This window comes from Cyanistes caeruleus, chromosome Z (genome assembly GCF_971803275.1).
Source record: "Cyanistes caeruleus chromosome Z, bCyaCae1.hap1.1, whole genome shotgun sequence".
Lineage (NCBI taxonomy): Eukaryota > Metazoa > Chordata > Aves > Passeriformes > Paridae > Cyanistes > Cyanistes caeruleus.
In genome coordinates this window covers 17,148,525-17,157,851 of record NC_141732.1, presented here as the reverse complement: position 1 = coordinate 17,157,851, position 9,327 = coordinate 17,148,525, and positions in this window count along the sequence as shown.

Genomic DNA, 9,327 nt, shown 5'->3' with positions numbered 1-9,327 from the left:
CTAGAAACAGTGTGATTTTAACAAAATTCCCATTTGTTGTTCTCTGTGCAGATAAATTAATGACAACTCTATTGATGCTTATTTTGACCCACACCAGAATTTATCTTTAAAATTTTCTTTACTTTTTAGCATTTCAGCTACTGACCTCTCATTTAAATTCCAAATGCCTTTTGAGTTTTTGAGTGACTGCTTTTACACTTTATCCAGACAAGCTTTGTTTCCATGTATGCCAGATATTTGCTTTTCTAGCACGTCACTTTGCATCTTTCTTCCCCAGTACTCACTCCACAGCCTATTTCATGCATCTCTCTCCCTGTGTGCTTGCACTGCACTTTGATATATTGTTCAGTGTTTTTGTGAATTGGATAAACCCACTTTCAATGTTAGAACTTCTCCTATGGTGGGGCTGTGGTTCAGATCTTACCTTTGGATGTGTGTGCCTTCAGGTTCCTTTGTTGTCAACAGGAACTTAATGTGTTTTACTCTGAGACTTCATTTGGCAAAAAATCTAGATCCATATACACTTCGCCACTATCTGCGTACAATAACCTAGAATACTTGTGGCATTTGTGTTTTTTACAGAAGTACATCAACACATGCCCACATCTTTTATTTGCAGCCTAATGAAGCTGAATATGAAGTAAATGCACTTTTCCTTCCCACATCAAAAAGCTTTTCTTCAGATGGAGCAGACAGAGGAGTAGTCACACTTCTTGCTGCATAAGGATTCACTTACTTTGGCTGGTTCTATTTGCATAAAAGATGAGACTCAGAGAATACAAGAGATTGGATTTAAGCATTACAAATTTATGTTGTATATCTCTTATGATGATTCCAGAAATGAAACATAATTGTATTGGGGATTTTGGTTCAAGAGGTAAGATTTAAAAACTTTAGATGTAATTTCCACCACAAGGAAACCCAACCCAACCCAACTCAACCAACAAAAACATCAACATGAATTAAGAAAGAGAAAGAAGCAATTTCTTGGTCAAAAAATCATTTTGGCACATAGTAGAAGCAAACAATATGGAAATTCCTTGCTCATAAATCTGAGTTTGTCTTTGTGAGTCACTATGCAAAGGTGACCTCTTCCCTTGGCCAAATGCATAACTGTTCCTTATATCTTTCCCTGGCTTGTTTTCCTTCCACAACCAGCTATTCTTCAGTCTGTTGTGCTTGCTGTTGAACCCTATTGTACTCTTGAACCCGTATGAACACATGGGATCATCCTACCATGACCACAACACCCTGGACAGGCCTCCCAAGTTTTGGGCAGCCCCTACATAGAGCAGCTTTCTCACTCCTGCCATTTGTGCTCAAATGAAAAGTTCTCACTGATATTAGCTTTACACATCTCAATCATCTTCCTGCTATATATTTTTTTTCCTTTTTTGTGAGATACTTTTCTGTGATTTAAGATCCTATAGAGTAAACACAGAGGTGAAATCAGTATCAATCAATCAGAAATCAAATATTGTCTTACTGAAACAAAGTTCTCAATGGTCTGTGACACAGTTTGAATTATTGTCAAGGAAAGGAGGATAGAAGAAAAATATATTCACACTCAGAGAGGTTACAAAAGGCCTTGTAATATTAAATTATTACATTTAATGCAATTGAAATAATTGAGTAATTGAATAATAGTTGTAATTATTGAATAATTTTACTATTGAAAGTTAAAATTGCTTCTTTGAGGCTCATGTAGCTGATGGTACAAGAGATGATGAGGCTGTGGAAGCCAATACTAAGAGCATTTCACTATTTGGAAGTTTGAGTAACAGAAGTCAAACAATGCAGATATTCTGGCCCTGCACAAGGTACATGTAATATTCATGAGTATCTCTACAGTTGTATTTTATGTTTTGGAGAGGTGCCAGAGAGGTTTTTAAACTATCGAAGTTTTGCCTCCTCATTTCCTTTCTTTACAATATACAGTTTATTCCTGTGCTTTTTGATCTTTAAGCAACAAAACCAATATGAAAAATAGCATAAGGGCGCAGCTGGGTACAAAATAACTATGTTTGCTAAAAATATACAAACATTCAAGGCCTGGTTATATATATTATTGCTCTGGCTGTTTTCTGGTGGCTCTGGATTGATGAGTACAGTGAACAGTCTAGGAGGTTTGCAAACAATTTAAGGGGAAGCTACTTCTGCATACACACTCTACTGAAAAAAACCAAACATCTGGGACTGGTATAGTTCAATGAGATTTTTCTCTTGCACATGAACCATGTCTTTCTTATATTATTTATTTGTGAGACATGTATAACACACAAACATGCACACACATCCACGTATCTTATGCATACCCTGTTGAGGAGCATCAGAGGAACAGATTGTAGGCATGGATACCTGAACCTTGTCTGATAAAATTAATGTTTTTCCTGGAAATCCAGCTGTTCTTATCACCTCTCACTATGAGTAAAATACAATTGTCACCAAGACTACATTAATAAGATCACAATGTTAGGCACTTGAAGATGAGAAAATAGCATAAAAATGTGCCCAAGTTTTAATATTTGTTTTTAAATTTTATGATGACATCCTAGTTTTTTCAAGGATGGCTACTTCATTTAGTGACTGGAATAGTTGTTGATTAATTATGACTTATCTGATACTTTTTTTCTCTCCTTCATTTGTCAGCCTTTGCTTAAAGCTTTGTTCTAAAACCACTTTGATTTATTTCTTAACATTTTCTTGTGTGGATCTCATCACTGCTTTATGAAAAAGAGGGATAAAAAGCTGTAACTAATAATCCCACATAAACACACATAAAAAAAAAAAAAGATGCCCAAGCAGATTTGCTGTTTTCTGTTGTTTAGTTCCTTTGGTTTTACACAGCAGAATGAACAGCTTTCACAGAATTCCTTTATGTTTCCTTGCTGGTCCCTTGAGCTGCAAAATAGGGTTATGATTTTATATAAATTTGGTTACAATTTCCCAGAAACAGTCAAAGTCACACATGTGATTCAAATGTCAAATTTGTCAAATTTCAATTACATTCTGTAGAAGCAGACAAATTCAAACTGTTTAGAGAAGACACTATGGTGATTTCTTTGTTAGAAAATGAAAAAAAACCCCAAACTATTTTTTCATTACCCCAATCTCAGATATGGCTAATGAAATATTCTGAAATATTCTGAAATATTCCCAAATTCCAATGTAAGGTTTAGAAGAGTTTCACTCAGATTATTAAATTTTTAAAGATTTTTAAAGAGTGAAACTGACAGCTTGACAGTGGAAAATGTCAATAAACTAAAGTAGAGCTTAAAGTATCACTGTAGAATAGGTGGTTTTATAATCACCCTGCAAAACTAAAAATTAGCCCTTAAAGGAATCTAATGTCTTAGAGAAGTAAGTGGTTTGACCATTTCAATCCTTAGACTTTTCCCTGTGCTCATTCCCATGCACTTACTCTGCTGTTATAAGTCAAGTGGCTGAGAAAAGGCAGGACTTGACTCCAATAGTTGTTGCACATCTGTGTTTTATTATATGCTTTATGAGTCTACTCTCAGAGATGCACTGCATCAAAAGATTAATGGTTATGGTTTTATGATTGCATACACTGAATTTGTTCTGTAGTGCTGGCACAGCAGCTTTGTCTGGCCACCTCAAACTTCTCTTGTATCTCTCGGGAGTATTTCATAATGTAAGAATAAAATAAAAAAAAACAATCACAAAAGAGAATCAATACTCTATATGTTCCTGAGTCCTTATCTATATTGTGCTACATCTCTAATTGCAGCAAACTAGGAAAGAGTAAGGATTGTCAACTCGGATTCCATTTGCAGATTTTATTTCCACAGCTTCCTGATTCTAAATCCCAGATTCAGTGAACAATGCAGGATAAATATTCTTGATCAAATGGACCTATCAGATTTTGCTTTTGAGTAAGTTTTTAATGGTAGAGTGACAAATAGTTTACACTTGACATGGCAGATCTATGTGTCATGGAATAAAAAGTGTCTCAAGTTTTAAGAAGACTAAGGGTGGTACATGAAACCTTTGATTCTAGATAGAAAAATAAAGATGTGAATTTTTTTATAGTGAAACAGTGGAACAAGACTTTATTCCTTGGAAAATAAATTAAAAAAACCCAGTAAGGATAATTGTATTTACATACGTGAAAAAAAAATTCAGGTGAGGTTCTAGTGTCATATGAACACATGTGGTGGTGTCCTTTTGTGGTTTTCAGAGCCATGAAGCCTTTCAATTACTTCAGGGTGGATATAAACTGTAGCTCTCAGGAGGCATTTTAGCCCTAAAGAGCTCTGTTTCAATCAGTGAATAAAATATAGTTAATAACATAGAGGATAGGTCCTTGTGGCTTAGAAGTTAAGGCATAGGTACTGAAATCACCGTGGTGTAAATTAAAGACCCCAAACACCTAACTCTACTGCATTAATAGGATTTCAGGCCATTTCCTTGACTAAGTGATTTGTCCCACAAGAACAAGACTTTGTCAGTTTAGCTAGTATTTTTTCTTTTATTTTGGGGTCTGAAATTGTGTTGAAAATATTTAAACAACAAAATCAAGAAAATTCGCAGTACATATGTACATTTCAATGTTAACTACTATGGGAGGTGACTTTTGAGATTCACCCACCTCCAAAATTACTGTTTTAATGAATCTCCATCATGGAGTTTCTTTCCTTCTGGATATTGAATATACACAGAATACAATTAACAAAGTATTTTGTGTCAGATTGTCAGAGGAAAGGCATGTCTGCTGAAGTCAGAAGTTACTGAATTTACAGACATAAATGAAATGAATTTAAGAACTACAATATGTAAGCAGAAAACCATTGATAATTTCACATTCTCAATCCATTTCTTATATTCCCTAATTCCTTTTATATTCAATATTTCTTATTCAAAGTCTCATCCTAATAAGCCCTGCCATGTATACTGGTTTCTTAACTTCAGGTGAACCAAATTTTTTTAGAGATTGTCATGCTCACTTGATATCACAGAGTAAACCCTTTTTTTTTTCAAGAAAAATGAGACCTTGTTACACATCTATTCACCTGGTTTTGTGTGACTATTGTTGTTACATTAACCACAGTTTGCAATACAGACATCTCAGAAAGGTCCCATTGAGGCTTGAAGGGGATATTTGATTTGTGGTGGAAGAAGACATGGTTATAATATGATAGATGTTATAGATATTATAAGAAGATATGGTTATAAGTGAATGTCCTCTGTGGAACTCAAATTTCTGCTCCTCACACATCAGCACACTAAATTCTCACTGCATTTGCTAAGGCAGTGACATTCTGAGCTCAACAGAAGCACCGTACCTGTGGGACAGATGATATGGCATCTAGAGCACTGTGCTGTGGTGCCTCCAGGACATTCACACTGCAAAATGTCCCATCCAAATCCCTTCCCATTGCTAATGAGAGTGTGTCCTGACCCACTGTGTCCTGTTTGCTGAAAAAGGATGTTTTCCTGTAGACCATTCACTTCAGAGCTGAACTCAATGATCTTTGTGGGTTCCTTCCAACTCAGAATATTCTATGATTCTGTGATTGTGTTTCTAGTTTCTCCATCTCCTGTGGGATCTTTGGGTTGGGAGACACTGGCTCAGTCCCTGGCTGTGCCAGAGCTGACGTGCGAGACCTGGAAAGTTGTGCTTGAACATCTGATCTCTAAAATAGTGATAACAGTATTTCCCTCCCTCAGAGGAGTTCAGTGATGATAAATCCATGAAAGACTTCAGAGTTTTTTTGGCACTACAGAAGCAGATAAGTTTCTTAAATAGATTGAGAGATGAGAAGTTTTGTGTGGTTTTTTGTGTTGTTTTTTGTTAGTTTGTTTTGTTTTATTTTTTGGGGGTTTTTTATAAGCTCTATAATAGTAAAGCATTCAATCCTCAAACTTCAGAATCTCAGCTTTCTTACAGAAAATCAAAATAAAGTAGTAACACATTTTGCCTCTAATAAAACCTCACTTTTTCTCTACTTTAATTCCATTCTCCATTCTTTTTCTGATGTATACTATAACATGATATGGAAAGAAGATTCAGAACCCAAATAATTTCAAATAGGAATGTAATCTTTTTACAGGAAGCCTTGATTTATAAAGCCAACTCCCTGAGGTACAGACAGGTTTATCATTCTGCTATAAATGTCTGAATGCATAATGGAATGCAGACTCTAATTTCTATAATGTGTTTGGATGATGCATTGCTCATTGAGAACTGCAATGAAGAAAAGAAGAAATTTCAAACAAATTCTTCTGAAATTTTGGTCTTCTAATGCATTATTAAGGAATTCAGATAAGAGGCAAAAAATACTGCCCAACTTTTGAAGTCTGAAGAGGGTTCATAAGTTAATATTTCATTGTGATTTAATCTGCAATAATAAAGTTGCTATTGCCTTCAGGCATTTACAAGCACCAACAGAAATGCAGACCCCCAACGACTGACACTGGAGTCAACTTTTCATGATAAATAGGAATTATTTATGATTATGATATTGTTATGTTTGACTTACAAAGTACATAGACACTAGCCAGGTCTAACAGAAAGATAACAAAGGTTTGGTATGACATTTAATTGAATGCACACTTTGGAGCCTCTATTTTCCCACTGAAATTATTTGTACAAATAAATCTTGATTATGACTGGATTTACACCCACTACTAGAAACCCATCCAGATAGCTTCTTTCTTCTATTTTCTTTCCTTTATTTATTTTTAAGTGCTGAATTGTTTCATCTATTTCAAACAAAAGAAAGTAACTGGTTTTAATTAAAACACTGATTGGATATAGAATGTTTAACTCTTATAAAACTGACTGGAAAAGACTATTGCAATATAGAGACTATTCCTTTGTTTCTAGCTCTTGTGATATTCTCACAAGAGTGGTCATACTTGACATTTTTCTTGAAAACTAAAGTTCTGCACATTGTTTAGTATTCTAACAACACCAATTTTCCTTAAAAACAAAAAATACATAGTACTCATGTTAGATGAGAAGAATTTGAAAATTTGACCTAATGTGTACCTTAAAAGATGACAAAGCCAGAAGATAGTGGAGACAAACCAGCACTCTTTTTTTATTTTTTTAATCATTATTTTGAGGCTATCTCATGATTTATGAGACCTGATTCATGACATTGGAATGTCTGGGTTTGGCGATACTGCTTGCATTGTACAACTTTAAATGATCTCAGCATGAGTAGGTCACTACCTTTTAGTCTGCTGCCGTCCTTAAAACAAGCAGTTAACAACAAGAAAAAATTTAAAATAAATCCTCATGCTCAAACAGAAATTGGATCCTGCAGGCAAATATGATTATGATGGGGAAAATACCCTGTTTATGTAGGCAAGATGGTCCTGAATACACTTAGCCACTGGTGAGTAGGGTGCAAGGACTGCTGCCATGGTGTGGGAGCTGGAGAAATATGTACAGAGTAGCACTGTCCTGAGAGAGGCAGTTCTTCTTTGGACTACTGCAAAATACCCTGGATGCAGAACAGATTTGACACAAGGGTTAAAAAACATCGCATATTCCATCACACAATGAAGTGTCCATATCTTACTGTCTCTTGGAAAAAGCTTTTTAATTAGGAAGGGCCAAAGTCTGGAAACTGAAAGATGTTTGTTTCTCTGCTTCCTTCTGTACCTTGCACTCCTGTTCTTCTGTACCTCACCCCTGGCAACCATCTAGGGATGACTGACGACACAGCTGACAGTTCTGAAAGTTAAACTGATATTAAACTGAAATAAATCTGATGTCCACTGGTGTAGAGGTCTGCATTTGGAAACAGACTTAGAAATGAACTGTAACTGCAACTATCCCCTCTATTCATTTTACTATTATTCTGGTTTGTTGTAAAGAATTAGCTGGACTCTGAGACATGACACATTATCTAATTCTTATGTGCCATCCTTTAAAATACCGATGCTTGCCCACCTCACACCTGTCATCAATGGAAGATCTTTATAGAAAACAGACAGATCTGTGGCACCTCGGAAAGAGCAGAGCTCTCATGTCCATTACTGTTAAAGGAGACTTCCTTGCACATTCACATCCAAATCAATTCTTTATCTGTGGTTTGGAAATTTTCTCATCTTGTTAGAGCCTGGAGGAGAAAGGAGGAAGAAAAAAAAAAAAAAAAACAAGAAAAAAGAAAAGAGAGAAAAAGAAAAAAAAGAATAAAGAAAAAGAAGAAAAAGACATAAGGAAAAAAAATTACAGTGATCTTCCTGCTTGAGTTAGCAATGCGGTTATAGAGCATTTAAAATTAAGTTAAAACAAGGAATTGTGGATATGCATATCCATATTTAGATGAAATGATTCTCTAATATATCAGTCCAGAAGATTTTGTGGAAGCTATTCCTATTTGTTGCTGTGATGTCATGAAAAACCTCACAACATAGAAAATGGTCCATAAATTGGAAAAAAAGAAAAGGACAAGTAATAGGTCTTGGAGAGTGAGCTGAACAACTCAGGCCCTCATGGTGTTGAAAAAACCTTGAGATTGCTGCATCTTTGTCTTGTGCCAAGGGAGAAGAGATTGGTAACAGGCTCTCTCCTTACACTCCAGAAACTGTTGGCTTTAACCCGTAAATCCAAGTGATCACCCTAACCACTGAGTTTTGGTTACCACATGGTTGCAGAAATATATCTTCACAAAGAAGTTTACTTCTAGAAAGCGATCAAATATTATTTATTTCAAGATATGGCCATACATATTGTATTATCTCTCCCCTTAAAATTAGATATAAATGTCTAGGTCAATTAGCAGTATAAAAGCTGTGCATTTTTTAAAAAAAATAATTTTACATTTGTGTTACTGATTTCTTGTCATTATAGAGCTTTGCACATCATCTGCCTTGTATTACCTGGTTCTTGTTGCATGGCAATTGTAGTTACACTGAGCTGATACAGAAATTTTGCTGTATTAGGATAGTAAAAGTTGTTATTTTCAACAGAAACCGGGAAATCTGAACAAACTTGGAGCTTTCAGCTAGTATCTCCTCTTCAGCTTTCCAGTTTTAATCTCATTACTGAAAAAAATTAATGTTTAATGTGAAGTAAGTGGTTCTGGACTATAGCTAAGTGCTGATCTTCTGGTTTGCAGATGATGTATACTTGTTAGCGATTTCAAAAGAAAAAAAATTTCCATTTTCCATATGAAGGTAATGCTTTGTGAGAATAAGGTTTATTAGCTCTAAATTTATTGTTACATTGATTTACTGGGTTTTGAGCATACATTTTCTCTTAATTGGTCATTATTGTCTTGAATGATGAACTACTTAATCTAAGATAGGAGTGGGGCACTTATTCTTCTCACTCATTCCACCATCTTA